This window comes from Pimephales promelas, chromosome 21 (genome assembly GCF_988280905.1).
Source record: "Pimephales promelas chromosome 21, fPimPro1.hap1.1, whole genome shotgun sequence".
In the NCBI taxonomy this organism is placed as follows: Eukaryota; Metazoa; Chordata; class Actinopteri; order Cypriniformes; family Leuciscidae; genus Pimephales; species Pimephales promelas.
Window position 1 is genome coordinate 9,833,398 of NC_142789.1, and position 19,181 is coordinate 9,852,578.

General features: G+C 44.4%; 2 protein-coding genes across 3 annotated transcripts in view; one reads left to right on the forward strand and one right to left on the reverse strand.

The window, feature by feature from the left end:
- The window catches only part of LOC120479219 (uncharacterized), a 51,176-nt gene extending 38,319 nt beyond the window's left edge, over nt 1–12,857 (reverse strand). The window contains exon 1 of the mRNA XM_089125285.1: nt 12,332–12,857. The gene's annotated coding sequence lies outside the window, so the exon portion shown is untranslated. The remainder of the gene's footprint in view (nt 1–12,331) is intronic.
- Nucleotides 1–19,181, forward strand: part of gdf11 (growth differentiation factor 11) — a 234,868-nt gene that overhangs the window by 140,472 nt on the left and 75,215 nt on the right. The window lies entirely within an intron of this gene.

The window sequence follows — 19,181 nt, forward strand, 5'->3', positions numbered from 1 at the left end:
TATCTGTCAGACATGATTACGCTGTATGCTCCATCAAGAGCGCTTAGGTCTGCTGACCATTTGCTCTTAGTTGTCCCTCGGGTGAAGTTGAAAAGCAGAGGCGAAAGAGCATTTGCAGTAACAGGACCAAAGCTCTGGAACAATCTGCCCCTGTATATCAGACAGGCTCAAACTCTTGCTGCTTTTAAATCTAGTCTTAAAACCTATTACCACTGTTTGGCTTTTGAAGCTAGGTGAGTGTTTGTATTGTCGATTATTTGTTTTTGGCTTTTTATTTTTGTTTTGTGTCGTTGACGGTTTGTAGTTGTGAAATAGGATACAAGTGTACAGCACTTTGTCAAACACTTGTTGTTTTTAAAAGTGCTTTATAAATAAACTTTGACTTTGACTTTGAAGCGTGTTTGATTTATGGTTGAGACCCTGTTCCTGTACATTTTAAGTGTTCAGACCCTGTTCCAGGGGGCACTGTCGAGCCCCCCTGCCACGCCCGGGTACCATCTTAAGCCCGACCCTGATGGCCGCGGGTTCTGACATATGTGCAAAATTTCACGAGTTTTCGAGCATGTTAAGGGCCCCAAAAGTGCCCGAATAGTCGTAAGAAAAATAATAGAAAAAAATAATCCCAAGGAAAACAATAGGGCCTTCGCCCTTTCAGGGCTTGGACCCTAATAATCCCAAGGAAAATAATAGGGCCTTCACCCTTTCAGGGCTTGGACCCTAATAATCCCAAGGAAAACAATAGGGCCTTCGCCCTTTCAGGGCTTGGGCCCTAATAATCCCAAGGAAAACAATAGGGCCTTCGCCCTTTCAGGGCTTGGGCCCTTTAATCCCAAGGAAAACAATAGGGCCTTCGCCCTTTCAGGGCTTGGGCCCTAATAATAATAATAATCCTAAGGAAAACAATAGGGCCTTCGCCCTTTCAGGGCTTGGGCCCTAAAAAAATAATCGGAAGGAAAACAATAGGGCCTTCGCCCTTTCAGGGCTTGGGCCCTAATAAGAATCCTAAGGAAAACAATAGGGCCTTCGCCCTTTCAGGGCTTGGGCCCTAAAAATAACCCCAAGGAAAACAATAGGGCCTTCGCCCTTTCAGGGCTTGGGCCTTAAATAACCCTAACAGTTCCAATAGGGTCCTCGCACTGTTAGTGCTCGGGCCCTAAAAAAAAAAAAAGAACCCTAACAGTTTCAATAGGGTCCTCGCACTGTTAGTGCTCGGGCCCTAATAATAGATTATTTGCAGCTACTTTTATTTGTGTAAACTCACAATAACAAGAAAATGTTGTGTATTTGTAAAATAAAATAAAACAATCAGGTACGCTTTCATGATCTCCGGAGCGCGTCTCATAAGTGAGCTGAGACAAAAGCTAAATGAATCTAAAGCTTGGAATGTCCACTTTTAAACAAACAAATTCGAATCGAAAGCAAATACCGTCTCATTATACAATCCGAAAGGTGCATTTCTCTCTAAAGGTGCATTCGCTTTACAGATGGAGATACTGTATGTTTAGCCCGTCACTAGAAAACTGTTTATTTAAACAATAAAAATCCACTGTTATTTTTCAGATACATTTATTATGATTAGCCCATAAATCAGCTATAAATCATCTCTCTGTATGGTTCCAGAGACATGCTTTTCTCATTTAGCACTGTGGGCAAAATATAGTTTTTGTTCTAATTTGATTTTAGAAAGTAAAATCTATTTTTTTTTATATTAATTTGCGAATATTTTAAATGTTTAAGAAAGGCAAAAAGTCAATGTTATTTATTTTTTGTGCACAAACACTTGGATATGCGTCAAAATCTTGTGTTTATTTTGATAATCTCAGCCCTGTATTATTATTGTCTAACCTGCATTATGTTTAGCCCTGACATTTGACAAATTGCTTTGTTTCTTTTTTTGATAAAAGAGTCTCATATCTAAATATGTAGCCTAAATGTAATAATAATAGCCATTATTATTAGGCCTATTATTTGCATTTATAACTTTAAATGAGTTCACTTAAGACAGGAATATGTTAATCATAAAACAATTTATGAATGTTTTATTTTAATAGGCCTATAACTTTGTGTTTGTGTTATATATATATATTTTTATGTGAAGTCCTTTTAAAAACAATGCAGGAGGCCTGGTTGAATCATGCGGCACACTCTGGGGGACGAGCCACAAATCCGTGAGTACGGATCACAAACCTGTGAGTACGGATTGTGAAAGTGTGGGCACGGTTTATAAATTTGTGGGTACAAATTGCAAAAACTGAGGGCACGGTTTACAAATCTGAGAGCACGAATTAGGATCCCGTGGGTATGATTTATTAATCCGTTGGCATGAATTGGTAAACCGAGGGAACAGTTTAAGAATTTGTGAATACAGTTTATAAACTGAGGGGACGGATTGCAAAACCGTCGCCTCGGATTATTTTTTTTTCCGCCACAGGTGACTTCCCGGCTCTGTAGCTGCTAGAGTTCCTTGACCCATTTATTGACGGTGGTCCTATGTCTGTTATGGTGTGTGCAGGCAAGCAGATGAAGACACAGAATAGTAAGGTTCCAACACAAAGTTTACTTACTTACCATACACCAAACGGGTAGTGATCCAAGCAGGTATCAGAATAACAGAAGGTACCATATAAATAACATACTCAAACAAGACAGTTAAGCTCTAGTGGGCATGACAAATTGAGCACAATATTATATATAGGCTATAGTTATATAAATATATAAAGCACTAATAAAACAAGGTAATGTTTTTTTCATCTTTATTTAATAAGAAATATAATTTACAGACCAAAATCTACAGAAATTCGACATGCTTATACATTCATCCTGACATTCATACCCCAGAACATACATGAGAAAAGGAAAACACACTTTTACTAAATATATTACGACAGAAGAATAAATATGATATGAAAAAGATAAGAAAAACTACAAGATTGCATATAATTATAATACACATTCCATTTTTATTATATTCATCCAATCTAGTTTTGCTTTCTGCTATTATCTTTTCTAAACAAAGATGAGACCTTATAACATTCTTAAAGTGACCTAAACACAAGCTTGATGATATTTTTTTTTAAAAAATAAACATTTTCCCTATTAATAAAATTAATATTTAACAAAAGAAAACTACCTGTAAAATGACCAAGTACAATAGTTTGTGGTGTTATGGTAAGTTCTATTCTAGCCATCTTTAACCAAACTTGGACACTTAACCAGAATTTATATACAAATGGACAAAAGTAAAATAAATGCCTTAGGTCTTCTTCTTCCTCACAAAATCTGCAATGTGGATTATTTTCAATGTGGTATAAATATAAAAATTTTTTAGTTGCAATCATCTTGTTAAAAATTATCAATTGAAATATTCTTGAATATGAATCTGCTTTAGTGTTATAAATTGATCTAAAATATTATTTTCATGGAATTGGTGCATTAATTTCTTCTTCCCAGTATTGGCAGACTTTGGGAGGAAAAAGTGCAAATCCTGCAGAATATAACTTCCAATTATAAATTATTTTATTTATTTTTGTATTATGTAACCATTTTTTTACATCGTACTTTTGGGAGACAAACCAATTGCTTGTGTTTATTATGTATTTTTTGTTTCCAGCCAATTGGAATTGCTGAAACAATCTGATTGAATCGATACAAATCCAAACATTCATTAAAGACCCTATTCTCAATATATGGCACTTCTCAAAATATGGTTTCAAACCTGATATTTTGAAAACATATTTAGATCTGCAATCAAGGACAAGGTAATGTTTATTTTATTCCAATGTGTGTATATATAATTGACATACCAATTTTTCAACAGGACGGTTTTTATGCTATACGTATTTCTATATGATTTTACCTTTCAAGCAATATGGAAGTACAATGACTAAACATAAAAAAAACCCACAAACAATATGGTTCTTACACACAGTGATTAAATATTATTAAAAATTAATGCACAACCACCAAATAGGTGGCGATATTCATGTAAATCAGCATTAAACAAAAGAAGAAGAATGAAGTAGTATGGCACGTTTTTTCTTAGCGTCCGTTTCCATGGTGACTTGTTGATTCATTGCTCTGTTGAGAATGTCTTGTGTGTTGACCATGAAAATACTCTGGGTTGGCTGAACTTACTCCAGGATGCGTAATACCCTGGGGGATATTTCAGAGAGCAAAACATACACTGAACTCTAGGTTGATTAACCCAAACCTTCCTTACTTGAGGTATACTGATTCTAAAAACGCCACTGGGGGTAGGTTCAGCTAGTCACCATGGAAACTGATGCTAACAAAAAGTGCCCTATACTAATTATTTCATCTTCTTTTGTTTAATAGGCCTACTGATTTATATCTACGTGAATATTGCCATCTGTTTGACTTTGGTGGTTGTGCAATCATTATTTCATTAAATAACCTTTAATCTCTGTGAATAAATACTATATGGTTTGTTTGATGCTATTACATAATAAAAAGTAATACTGATTAAACTCTGTGCCTTTAAAGATTACATGGCTATAAAATATTATTTTGTTCAGTCATTTTGCTTCTACTGTATTAATACTAAGTCACCAGCCCAGTCAACAGAACTACACTTACCACACAACGCCAAGAAGAGTGTTCCCTCTCCTGCCCACAGGGTAACGTGCTTGGGGGCACATCTGTCTCCCCTCGTGTCAAGACCATTTTAAACACCCTAAGCAGCATCTGGCTAGGTCAGGACATTACATAGGTCTCATGGCAGCTGCGTCCACAGTGATCCCTCTGAGCCTTTTGCACGAGACCAGTTCAGTTGTGACTCAAAACCGGGGAATTTCATCTATATAATCCCTAAAGTAGAGGCCTGCATTTCAGCCCGAGCCCGACGGGCCCAGACTTATTTACACTACTAGGGCCGGGCTTCGGGCCAATTTTCACGTCATAGTTCACACGCGATCCGGGCCTTGGGCCTGTTTTAGGCTTATCTTTTTCATAGCCTATTTTATTTTAGATATTAATTAAAATAAAATATGAGAAGATGACTATTGAAAAGCAAACATAGAAGGACGTTTAATAACCTATCACACTGACATATATGACTGACGCACACGCGCACACAGGTGGCTCGTTCTGTGTTTAGTGCCCCGCCAGCAGCAGAAGTAGTGAGCGTAACTTCAGTGCAGCTGGAAAAAGTACGACTGGATTAAAACTTTCCACAGTGGATACTGTGCTTTTTCATCACGATGCTCTGTAAGTGACTGTTTTTAGCCATGTTAGGACGTTGTCTTTTTGTTTTTTGTTTGATTGGACTTTAGTTTCATGAGTCGGTTGGAAACTATTGAAAATACAAATGAATGGCCATGTTCTGTAGTGAAGACTTGATTTTTGAGGTAAGATAACCTGCAATGTTTATTTTTAATGTAATTTATTTGATTTGTTGATTTGCAGCTGGAAAAAGTAAGACTGGATTAAAACTTTCCACCGTGGATGCTGTGCTTTTTCATTATGATGCTCTGTAAGAGACTGTTTTTAGCCATGTTAGGACGTTGTCTTTTTGTTTTTTGTTTGATTGGACTTTAGTTTCATGAGTCTATTGGAAACTATTGAAAATACTCAACTCTAAAACTCATTTACGAGCGCAAAACAAAAACAAAAACAAAAACATTTGCCTTCAAGGGACACTATGCAGTTATTTTAGATTAATTTAACAGCTTCAGAGTTATTGAAATGGTTATATGACTTCTTTCGGGTTGAATGGGGGGGCGTCTCGATCCCCCCTGGTGCCTGTGAGCGGAAAAATCTCACTTGCAGTTTCAGGCGAGCCGCCGGCTCAGCATCAGGAAGTATCGCGTGATGAGCTTTTGCGATATAACATATTCCTTGCGGCAACACTGCACATATCCAGGAACAAGATCGAGAAGGATGGAGTTTGTCACACTATCGTCATGGCGGAGCCGGCATATAAGATATAGAAAGCAAGGAAAGCATTGTCGGAGGAACAGAGAAAGAGGAAACAGCAGACTGACCGAGCAAGGAGTCAGACACGAGAATAGCCGTAATTTGCGTGTGTATGAATAGCCGTAATTTGCGTGTGCATGTCCCCATTGAAACATCTCACAGCACGGATGTAACAATACAAACAAATAAAACATCTCCAGGTAACTCTAGTAGATTAATTTATTTCGTTTGTTAAATAAGAGGCGATCTGAAATGTGTTGTTTTTGAAATCATGTGACCAAAGTGCTCGTTGCCGCTGCGATCAGTTTCAGTGGATTCAGTGTTCTGTTGTGATATTCAAACGGACGCGCGCTCATTGCTCAATCCGTTTGTAAGGATGAGGCTGAGGCAGCATTAGAATCCATTTGCGGTTGTTTATTAACAGCAAGTTGTAGGGGAAGGAATGTTAAGCCAGACAATAGGTCAGTATCACAATAGCAGTCCGATCTAGCAATATACACAAGGATGATCCAAAAAGCAGATATGAGAAAACCGGCAGAAGGTCCAAACACAGTCATCAGTCCAAAAACCAGGCAACCAGATCAGAAGGATAATCCAAAGGGTGTGAATCAGATAAACAGGCAGAATCATACACAGGGTCAGAATGCAGAGAACAAAGGTAACGCTTGGTAAGGCAGATGAACTGGCAATGCTTCGCAATGTGCAAACACACAAACTCCTCTGAAATACCATCCAAACAGGAAATGAAAGTAGAAGCAGAGGGAGCGGTAACCAGTCAATATTCAGGAGAGGGCTCCCTCTGCTGGCGTGGCGTTACAGAATCCCCTCCCTTAGGAGCGCCTCCTGCCTTTGACGTGGACGTCCCCGTGGTCGTGGCGCTGGTCGATCAGGTCTAGCACGATGAAAATCCTCGATGAGAGAAGGGTCCAGAATATCACGACCAGCTACCCATGATCTCTCCTCAGGTCCATAGCCCTCCCAGTCCACAAGGTATTGGAGCTGACCCCCTCTCCGTCTAGAGTCCAGTAGCTCATTCACCTTGTAAGCTGGAGTTCCATCAACATCCAGTGGAGGTGGCGGCTCTCGAGCCTCAGCATTGGGGTCAGACCCCGGGTGGACCGGTTTGAGGAGGGAAACATGAAAGGATGGAGAGATACGATAATTAGCAGGAAGCTCTAATTGGTATGTGACCTCATTTATTCTTTTTAGAATTTTAAAAGGACCAACATACCTAGGGCTGAGCTTCCTGCTCGGTAGCCGCAGCTTGAGGTCCCTCGTAGAAAGCCAGACCCGCTGTCCTGGTTGGTAGGGAGGATGTGGGCGACGTCGCTTGTTGACCTGGAGTTCTTGAACTCTTACAGCTCTCTGAAGACGGACATGTGCACTGTCCCACACCCTCTCACTACGCCGAATCCAATCGTCCACTGCAGGGACCGATGAGGGTTCGCCAGACCACAGGAACAAAGGAGGTTGATACCCAAGGACGCACTGGAAGGGGGTCAAGCCAGTTGAGGAGTGTGTTAAAGAATTTTGAGCATATTCTGCCCATGGGAGGAATTCCGACCAGCGGTGTTGTTCTCGGCTGCAGTAGGATCGAAGATATCTGCCTATTTCTTGGTTTAATCTGTCCACTTGTCCATTAGACTGAGGGTGGTACCCTGACGTGAGACTGATGTTGATGTCCAGATGCTTACAAAAAGCTCTCCAAACTTGGGAAGTAAATTGAGTTCCTCTATCGCTGACAATATCCTCAGGTATACCATAAATTCGGAAGACATGATTAAATAATGCTTGAGCAGTGTCCATGGCAGTGGGGAGAGCAGTGTCCATGGCAGTGGGGAGACCTTTCAGTGGAACCAACCGACAGGACTTGGAAAAGCGGTCAATTATGACAAGGATAGCAGTGAAGCTATTGGAGAGCGGTAGGTCGGTCACAAAGTCAATGGAAAGATGGGACCAAGGACGGTGTGGGATGGGTAGTGGTTGGAGGAGACCAGAAGGTAACTCTTTGGGGGTTTTAGATTGGGCGCAGACTTGGCAGGCTTTGACGTAAGCAGCTACATCCTTGGTCATCGAAGGCCACCAAAATGAGTTCCTTAGTAGTCGTAGAGTGCGATATATAGCCGGATGGCCAGAGCTGACAGAAGAATGGACCCATTGCGTTACTCTGTGACGTAGATCATGTGGTACATACTGTTTGTCAGGGGGGCAATTATTAGGTGCAGGCTCTTGTAGTTGTTCTCTTTGTATTTCCTCCATTATGTCCCAGGTGACTGGGGCGATGACAATAGAAGGTTGGAGAATGCATTCTGGTGTGATGTTTTCTGGGGGAAGGTCATATCGCCTAGATAAGGCATCTGCCTTGCTATTCTTACTGCCTGGTCGATGTTACAGTAAACTGAAACCGTGTGAAAAATAGAGACCAGCGAGCTTGGCGTGAGTTGAGTCGTTTGGCACACTTGATGTATTCTGATTCTTATGGTCGGTTATTACTTGGAAGGGATGGATTGCTCCTTCAAGCCAGTGTCTCCACTCTTCGATGGCTGCTTTCATGGCCAAAAATTCTTTGTTCCCCACATCATAATTCCTTTCTGCTGCTCTTAACTTTCTTGAGAAAAACGCACATGGGTATAGTTTACCAGGCTGGCCGTGACGTTGGGAAAGTACAGCTCCATTTCCACAGTCCAAAGCGTCTACCTCCACCACAAACGGGAGTTCAGGATCGGGATGTTTTAAGATGGGGGCTGATGTAAACCTTTCCTTCAAGGCCTTGTATGCTTGGTTGGCCTCTTCATTCCATTTTTGTTTAGAAGGTTTTCCTTTTAGAAGGGATGTTAAGGGGGAAGCAATCATACTGTAATTTCTGATAAAGCGGCGATAGAAGTTGGCAAACCCCAGAAACCTTTGTAGCTCCTTTACGGTGGATGGTTGTGGCCATTCTGTGACTGCCTTGATTTTGGATTCATCCATTTTAACTCCTTGGTGGCCGATCTTGTAACCCAGGAATGTAGTTTCTCTGACGTGAAATTCACACTTCTCTGCCTTGACGTAGAGACGGTTTGCAAGTAGACGAGAAAGGACTGTCTTGACATGGTTGATATGTTCATCTTCATTTTTTGAGTAGATTAAGATATCATCAATATAAGCTATTACACATTGGTTCAGAAGATCTCGGAAGATCTCATTAATGAATGACTGAAAGACAGCTGGAGAGTTAGCCAGACCATATGGAATCACCAGGTATTCATAGTGCCCTCTAGTGGTGAAGAAGACAGTTTTCCATTCATCGCCCTCTTTGATTCTGATCAAGTTATAGGCACTCCGTAGGTCAAGTTTGGTGTAGATGGTGGCTTCTCTGAGCTGTTCCAGGGCTGAGGGAACCAATGGAAGGGGGTAGCAGAATTTCACTGTGACATTGTTCAGACCTCTATAATCAATACACGGCCTTAATCCGCCATCTTTTTTCTCAACAAAGAAGAAACCAGCTGCCGCTGGAGATGTGGAGGGTCGGATGAAACCTGAGCTTAATGCTTCTTCGATGTACTCCTCCATGGCTTGGGTCTCTTTCCTGGACAGGGGATAAACTTTACTTTTAGGGGGCATGGCATTGGGGAGTAAATTAATAGAACAATCCCAGGGGCGATGGGGTGGCAATTGCATAGCTTTGGTTTTACTAAAAACTTTGGCCAGATCATGATAACACTTGGGAATGTTCACAGCTCTGTCAGTTTCAGGGCTTTCAATGGTAGTAGTGAAACATGGTTGGGGAACTTTGGAAAAGCAATGGTTTTTACAGAAATTAGACCAATGGGTCAGCTCACCATAATGCCAGGTAATAACGGGGTCATGAATGGATAGCCATGGAAATCTGAGGATCACTTCGTTTTTAGGAGAGTCAACGATATAGAGAGAGATTAATTCTTTATGAAACAAGCCTACTTGGAGTGTTAGGGGTATGGTCTGATGAGTAATCCCTGTTCCAATGGTGTTGTCATCTATGGCTTTGATCTGGATAGGAGGATTACATGGTTGAATGGGAATATCATACTTCGTGATAAGTTCCTTATGGATGAGGTTCAAAGCTGCTCCAGAATCGATCATCGCTGTTAATGAGACATATGCATTTCAGTCTTTAGTTGAATGGGAAGCTTGAATGATTTGTTAGTTAGAAGTGAAAAATGTTCAAGATTTACCCGAGAGGTGGTGTGGATTTTATGTGGACATCCTTGGCTGCGATGGCCGGCTTCACCGCAGTAGAAACACAGATTGAAATGTCGTCTTCTCATACGTTCCTCCTCAGATAATCTTGATAGACCGAGTTGCATAGGTTCGTCACTAGGCTTGATAGTAAATGTAGTCATTGTCTGTGAAGTTGCAGGCTTAGAGTGTTGAAATTTCCCCACACTCCTACGTTTGGGTGCTTGTCTCATCAGATTATCAATCTTGATAGCCAGGGTCACAAAGTCAGAAAATGATAAATCCTCTCCTTTACAAGCCAGCTCAGTTTGTAGATCAGGGTTGAGACTCCGTTGAAATACAGCTTTCAGTGAAATGTCATTCCATCCACTTTGAGCAGCGAGCTTTTTGAAAATGATGGCATAATCAGCAGCAGTACGGTCACCTTGTGATATTTGAAGAATTTGTGCTGATATATCCTTGCCCCCAGCGGGATATTCAAACACTTCTTGCAATTGTTGGATGAAATAATTGAAAGATGTTTTAAATCGCACATCCGTTTCCCAAACTGCCGCAGCCCAGTCCAGGGGCCTCATTTATAAACGTTGCGTATGCACAAAAGAAGGTGTACGCCGCTCTCTACGCAATAGTTGGTATTTATAAAAAACAAACTTGACGGTAAATTGTGCGGTCCTTCACACAAGCTCTGACCTAGGCGTAAGCACAAAAACGGGTGAAATGTGAAATGGCGACACCGTGAAACTGTAGACGTTTGTGTAAAATAAATTGCAATACTGCCTCTAATAAATAACACGAAGACTTCACAAAGCAAGTCTTAACAGCTTAACAGACGAACACCCGTTTGATCGATCTGTAACAGAAATGCAAATTAACACATATTTCCAAAAAGAAAGTGAAATATTTTCTGCTATTTGTATGCAAATTCATCCTAAATAAAATGGTAAACAGAACGAAATAATGTACAAAACTGATATTCTCGCCAATATGTCCGTCTAATATAGCAATTAGATAGTCAGTCAGATAGATAGATAATTAGGGAGATATATAGATAGATCGATAAATATTATTTGTCCACTGGGGAAAGTTGTTTTCATAGTAAAAATGTCTTCATCAGCTATGGAATCATGGTAGGCTATTCATGCATATGCTTTTAGTTTGTTTTATTTTTGATAAAATAACCTATGACGTGTCTCAACCATTCAGAAAGCTGCAAGAAATGACATTTGCGCTGAACTATTTCCCATTTGCAAGTAAATTATAACCAACATCCGTAGCTTGTCAGAAGCAGAATTAAATGGATATAAATAAAATGCCCCTTCACAATGCCTATAATGATGCACAGTGGCTGATCTTGCGCTCTTGGAAGATGTGGCGATTAGATGGAAGGATTCGGAGTGAACGCATCATCTTCACAACAAAAGGTGTAGAAAAATATATTATTTATTCAAGAATTCCCTCATTGTGCAGTTTATTTCAGTTAGGACAGTCTTGATTTCGCTCAACTCCTTGGCCACCTCTCTGATTGAATTAATGACAAGACGATTTTTTGCCTCGACTTTGATATCCGACCATTTCTTTTTTATTTCGGCCACAGTCTGAGGTTGTGAGGCTACAGCATTTACGGCGTCTGCAACCTTTTGCCACTCAAGTGCCTTTTTGGCATTAGTAATGCCCACACTGTGCCCTCCAAACAACATTTCTCTCCTCTTTTCCACCTCGCCAACGATAACTTCTTCTTCACATTGAGTGAAGGTACATTTTTTTTTTATTTCCTCTCTGTGTTTAACATGATTTCGCAATTCATGAATATTAACTTTTGGGCGTTTCACGGACTATTTATGGGCAACTATGGGCGTGACATGAAGCCGCAAAAGCTGCGCTACATTTAGAACTGATTGTGATTTATTAAGGGAAAAATGCGTAGGATGTGCGTGCGCACGGTTTTATAAATCCGAATATATCTGTGCGTACGCACGTCCTATGTTTCATCCGTACGCCACTTCTGACGCAAATCCTACGCAAAGTTTTATAAATGAGGCCCCAGAGCTCTGCCTGATAACAACGTCATCATAAAAGCACATTTCTTTCCATCTGATACAAATTTGTCTTCTTGGTTATCAAAGTAAATCTTTACTTGACGAATAAAGCCTTTACATTGATCAGCACATCCATCAAATTTGTCTGGTAAAGCAAAGCTTACCGTTTTGGGTGTGGTCGATGGGAGAGACTGGATGTAATGAGTCAGGTGTTCATTTACAGACTGAAGCTTCGTAAGTTGCTCTTGGTATCCCTTCAACACTTCACTTTGATAAGCAAAAGCTGCTTGCAGGTTGGAAACTTCCGCTGGATTCAGTTGAGGCGAAGTATTCTGTAAGGATGAGGCTGAGGCAGCATTAGAATCCATTTGCGGTTGTTTATTAACAGCAAGTTGTAGGGGAAGGAATGTTAAGCCAGGCAATAGGTCAGTATCACAATAGCAGTCCGATCTAGCAATATACACAAGGGTGATCCAAAAAGCAGATATGAGAAAACAGGCAGAAGGTCCAAACACAGTCATCAGTCCAAAAACCAGGCAACCAGATCAGAAGGATAATCCAAAGGGCGTGAATCAGATAAACAGGCAGAATCATACACAGGGTCAGAATGCAGAGAACAAAGGTAACGCTTGGTAAGGCAGATGAACTGACAATACTTCGCAATGTGGAAACACACAAACTCCTCTGAAATACCATCCAAACAGGAAATGAAAGTAGAAGCAGAGGGAGCGGTAACCAGTCAATATTCAGGAGAGGGCTCCCTCTGCTGGCGTGGCGTTACACCGTTGCGGGGACTGAGAGACTCATTACGGTGAAATCACAAAACCCAGTGCACAAAAAACATGTCCCTGCTTGAAATACAGCCACTAATTAACAATCGGTGTTGATGAGGAAAATAAACTATACTATTAGGATTAGAACCCAGAACCTGTGACACACATGGCAAACGTTCTTCCTCTGGACCATTAAAGTTCATTGGGATATGTATTTAATCACGTGAAAATTCTCACCACTAACAACATATATTAGATCTCATTAAATGACAAATTAAACATAATGTACTATTGTATACTATGTAACACGTCATGCCCTCCGTGAGTGGTATTTATGACGAGTTACTCTAGGGGTCGCTGTTTGACAAAAACAGCATTCTTGCCTGGTGTGGCTTTAATTAACTTTATAAAGAAATGAAAATAAACTTACTGGTAAATACTCAGCCATTGAGAACAAAACATATCTGTTTAAATGACTGCAACATAGGGCAGGCTGTGGATTCGGGCTCGGGTCGGACTCGGGCTGATCATTCTGATGAGCTGTTGGACACGGGCCGGGCTAGGGCCTGAGCGTCTCGGGCCAGGACCGGGCTAGGGCCTAGATTTGAGGCCCGTGCAGGGCTCTACCCTAAAGGTAACCCCAAGGGCACCCAATGAATGCTTCGTGTCCCTTCTAAAAATCTATGTTTATGGTAAGGGTGACGCGATGTGGCCTCGTTCCCTTTCTACGTGGTTCAGACCCTGTTCCTTGACTTGGGTCCCACTCTAGGATCATCTTGCCGTCGTAGAATGCTAATGACAGACACCACCTTGTCAGGCTGGGAAGTGGTCTTATGTGGTCGTCCAGCCCAAGGGATCTGGGGAGGCATCATCTTGATTGGTACATCAATTGCCTCGAATGGATGGCTGTATTTTTGGCCCTGTAATACATCTTCCAGCAGTTTAGGGACTATCATGTTCTGGCGCAGGTGGACAAAACTATCGTAGTTACTTACAAAAATCGTCAGGTGGACTGTGTTCGCGCCTTCTAACAGGCAAGCGCTGCAGGCTCTGTTTTAGGGTCAGGACAAGTTCCTGTCCCTTAGGATGATTTACACCCTTAAGAGTCCTGGCCAAGGTTCATCATCGAGGGTCCTTGCCTCTCACTGATAGTGCCTTGTTGGCTGAACAGTTTGGTTCTCAGAAATAATATCTCTCCTCGATGGCTCGCACTGGGGTGTCTTTGAAAGGTGGTGCACTGCACGTAATGCAGATCCAGTTAACTGCCAGATTGCCTCAGTTCTGGACTTCCTGCAAAGAAAAAATTATCAGCTGGCGCATGCCCCACCACTCTCAGGGTTTGTGACTGCTTTATCGGCTTGCCACGCCTTGATTGACGGGGTGCCACTTGAGGAACATCCTCTGCTTGCCCACTTTGTTCCTGGCGCCTGGCGGCTGAGGCCTCCAGCCCGTTCTCATCCTTTAGCGTTACATAAAACGCTATATGACAAAACGGCGCTATACTACGCACATGGCACCCTTTATCGTTAGTATAACACGCGAACCCAAGACGTCATAAATCCTTGAATATGACACGCAGACCCTACCCCACACCTAAACTTAGCCCTCACAGCGCGTGTTATATTAACGATAACGGGTGCCATGTGCATAGTATAGCGCTGTTTTGTCATATAGCGTTTTATGTGACGCTAAAGGATGAGAATGCGTTGGAAAGAAATGGAGTTTTGTGCAAAGAAATGGAGAATTGAGGCTTACCTGATATGTGAAAAACTGCAAGGTTAAAAGCATATACTTTGCATTGTTGTATCAACATGTATTAGGGCATTTAGCATTTACATTACTGTTAATCAGTCATGTACTGATTAACTTAAATAAATGGTTGATTTGATTTCCATTAACTATAAAATACTATAAAATAAAATCAATCTATCCCTTGTGGGAAGGTTGCTTGGTGGCTAAAAGTAGGTCTAGCAATTATATTTCAAGTTTTTCACACAGATCAAACACAAATATGCTGACTGAATAGATTGCTAGTTTATTTTGAGTAGCCAGCTAGCAGTTCTCTTGGCAGTTTGCTGATAATCCGGTGTCTGAAATAAATGCTCAAAACATCTCCTGAGAAAAATACCAACAAAGTCTTGGTTATTTATTTTTGGTTTAGTCTTATTTTCCTTACCTTGTCATTCAAGGCCAGGGCACTTTGTACATTTCTGGAACTTTTGCGCGCTTCCACATCCCGTGCAACTACAGATCTCCCAGGAACATATTGATGCGTACATTTATCCGTGTCACCTAGATGCGCATGCGCGAGCGGTGCGCGATGCTGCGATCATGGTCGACTGACGACAGCTGAAAATCACCGGTCGTTTTTCAAAATTGAATTATGTGTTTAAAAGTTGCAGAATGGATTAATTGGGAGACCAATCCAATCCAAAAGAAAGCCAATCCTCTTCGAGTATTTAACAACGAGCCAATGGCATGAAAATGCCTTGGGGCTGCGGAATTTGCATAGCGTATCTCCGCCCCACGCAGTGGGTATAAAAGGAGGAAGTGAACGCAACCGCAGTATGTCTTCGCTGAGGAGCCTAGGCTGAACTCCGGCGTCTACCCAGCGATACAGCTGAAGTGGCAGGGAGACGTAACGTCTCCGTTCCCTACTCAGGGAACAAGGGTTACATCCGTAACCGAGACGTTCCCTTTCGTAGTCACTTCGAGTTACGTCAGAAGTGACGGAGAATGGGGGTCAGTGCCATCACGCCATCTTCAAGCTGTCGTCCAGTGCCCTGCGAAAGTCTGGACCCCTGAACCTTACCTTTTTTTTTTTTTTTTTTACAGGGATCCCACTTTGACACAGGATTACCAAGGTACACAGGGAAACATATCCCGGGAGGGACATGCTACCAGATGCCTACCGAAGGAGGACTTACAAATACACATATGGCCGCATAGGAACGCATATGGAGATCACTGGAGCACCAACCGCAGGTGGATACTAGAATTTAACTCCAGGGGTGGCAGATGGCTTTCCAAGGGAAGACACATGCTCAGAGAGGCTTACAGTGGATAATACACATGAGACAGTTACCACAGGGAACCGTGCACATGGAGGCACCTAGCCAGCATCCAGAGTAACAGCAGTGGTGCCCGCATCATCGGTGCTGGAGGACTCAAGGCTTCAACGGAAGACACTGAGGAAATATCGCACTTATCCAATCCGAGGAGTGGAATGGCGAGCAAGCGAAGACACCTAAGCATGTCCAGTACTGGCGGAAGCGAGTACGTGAGAGGACACCGGCTCAATTCGCAGATTATAGAATCTGGTGAAGGTGTTTGGTGTCGCCCAGCCTGCAGCTCTGCAAATGTCTGTTAGCGAGGCGCCGTGCGCTAGAGCCCAAGAGGAGGCCACACTCCGAGTGGAATGGGCCGTCACACCAAGGGGGCATGGACGGCCTTGCTGCTGGTAAGACAAAGCAATGGCGTCCACTATCCAGTGAGACAGCCGTTGCTTTGAGAGAGCCCTTCCCTTCTGGCTCCCCCCATGACAGACAAAGAGCTGGTCTGAGGTCCTGCAACACCGCGTTCTGTCGACGTAGGTGTGGAGAGCACGTACCGGACAGAGCAGTTCCAAGGCTGGGTCTGCCTCCCCTAGGGGCAGCGCTTGCAGGTTCACCACCTGGTCCCGAAAGGGAGTGGTGGGAACCTTGGGCACGTATCCAGGCCGGGGTCTCAGGATCACGTGAGAGTAAGCCGGCCCGAACTCCAGGCACGCTTCGTCAACGGAGAATGCGTGCAGGTCCCCCACCCTCTTGATGGAGGCCAATGCAACCAGGAGTGCTGTCTTCATGGACAGAAACTTTAACTCTACCGATTGCAAAGGCTCAAAGGGAGGCCTCTGCAGAGCACTTAGAACTACTGAGAGGTCCCAAGAGGGTACGAGGGGAGGACGAGGCGGATGTAGCCTCCTCGCTCCCCTCAGGAACCTGATGACTAGGTCGTGCTTCCCTAAGGACTTACCTTCCACTGCTTCATGAGAGGCGGCAATGGCCGCGACGTAAACCTTAAGGGTGGAGGGCGACAGCCTGCGCTCCAACCCTTCTTGCAGGAAGGAAAGCACGACACTGATCGAACATCTCCAGGGGTCTTCTCCGCGAGAAGAGCACCAGCTGACGAAGAGGTTCCACTTCAACGCATAAAGGTGCCACCGCAGGTGGCAGCAAACTCAAACCTGCCTCGTCCCGTCCAGGAGCCACACGTGCAGCCTCCAGAGATCGGGACGAGGGTGCCACAGAGTGCCCCGTCTCTGAGTGAGTAGATCTTGTCTCAGAGGAATAGGCCAAGGAGGTGCTGTTGCAAGGAGCATGAGTTCGGAGAACCACGTCTTGGTGGGCCAATAGGGGGCTACCAGCAAGATCTGCTCCTCGTCCTCCTTGATCTTGCACAACACCCGTGCAAGAAGGCTCACTGGGGGAAACGCATACTTGCGTGGACCCTGCGGCCAGCTCTGCGCCAGTGCATCTGTGCCGAGCGTACCCTCGGTCAGGGAATAAAACTGGGAGCAGTGGGATGAGTCCCGGGAGGCGAACAGATCTATCAGTGCCTCCCCGAACTAGTCCTAAATCAGCTGGACCGTCTGGGGATGGAGTCGCCATTCGCCGGAGATGGGGCGGACCCGTGACAGCTCGTCGGCTGCCAGGTTCCGGTCTCCTGGAATGTATACTGCACGAAGGGACCTCAGGTGCTTCTGACTCCCTAACAAGAGGTGGCGGGCGAGCTGCGACAACCGGCGTGAGCTTAGACCTCCCTGGTGGTTGATGTACGCTACTGCAGTGGTGTTGTCTGAACGGGCAAGTACGTGTTGACCCCTGAGCAACGCTCGAAAGCGGTGCAGGGCCAGGCGTACTGCCAGCAGCTCGAGGCAATTGATGTGCATGAGGCGCTGGGTTCCTGTCCAGGAACCCGCGGCTGCATGCCCATTGCACATGGCACCCCATCCCGTGGTAGGTGCATCCGTGGAGACAACGAGATGCCTGGAAACTCGCTGAAGAGGGACACCGGCCCGTAAAAAGCTGAGGTTCGACCACGGGAAGAAGGTTCGGCGGCACGCTGGAGTCACTGGAACTCGGAGCGAGCCGCGATGCCATGCCCACCTCGGGACTCGATCGCGAAGCCACAGCTGAAGCGGTCTCATATGAAGCAAACCGAGCGCCGTTGCCGCGGCTGCGGATGCCATATGCCCCAGGAGCCTCTGAAACAGTTTCAGTGGAACCGCACTCTTGCCCTCGAACTGTCGAAGACAAGTCAGCAGTGAGTGTGCGCGCTCGCTCGTGAGCTGCGCGGACATGGCGACCGAGTCTATGTCCATGCCGAGAAAAGAGATCCTCTGCACGGGGCAAAGTTTGCTCTTTTCCCGGTTGACCCGAAGGCCCAGACGGGCTAGGTGCCGGAGCACCAGGTCTCTGTGTTCGCAAACCTGTTCTCGAGAGTGTGCCAGTATCAGCCAGTCATCGAGATAGTTCAGGATGCGAACCCCGTGTTCGCGAAGGGGAACAAGGGCTGCCTTGACGATCTTCGTGAAGACGTGAGGGGACAGAGCTAACCCGAATGGGAGAACCATGTACTGATATGCCTGGCCCTCGAAAGCAAACCGAAGAAACGCTCTCTGTCAAGGCAAAATGGAGACATGAAAGTACGCGTCCTTCAGGTCGATCGCTGCAAACCAATCCTGAAGCCGAACGCATTCGAAAATGCGTTTGGCTGTGAGCATTTTGAACGGTAGTCGATGGAGAGTACGGTTCAAAATGCGCAGATCCAGGATCGGTCGTAACCCACCGGTCTTCTTTGGGACAATGAAGTAGGGGCTGTAAAACCCGGACCTCATCTCGGCTGGAGGGACCGTCTTGATTGCACCCTTCGCCAGCAGGGTTGCAATCTCCGCTCTCATGACCGGGACATTGCCACCGACCATCGTGGAGCAAACTCCCCTGAAACGGGGAGGAGACCGTGCGAACTGAATCGCATAGCCGAATCTGATCGTTCTGATGACCCAGCGGGACAGCCCGGGAAGCTCTAGCCAAGCTTACAGGAAGTGTACCAGCGGGGTCATGCGAACCACAGACGTCCCCCCGGAGGGGCAGCGAGGCGGGTCGACTGGCATGCGCACAGGAGTTACCCCGCCCGGATGCACAGTGGAAGCCCGCTCCCCGACAGAAGAGACCAGGGAAGGACCAGCGTTCCACGGGGG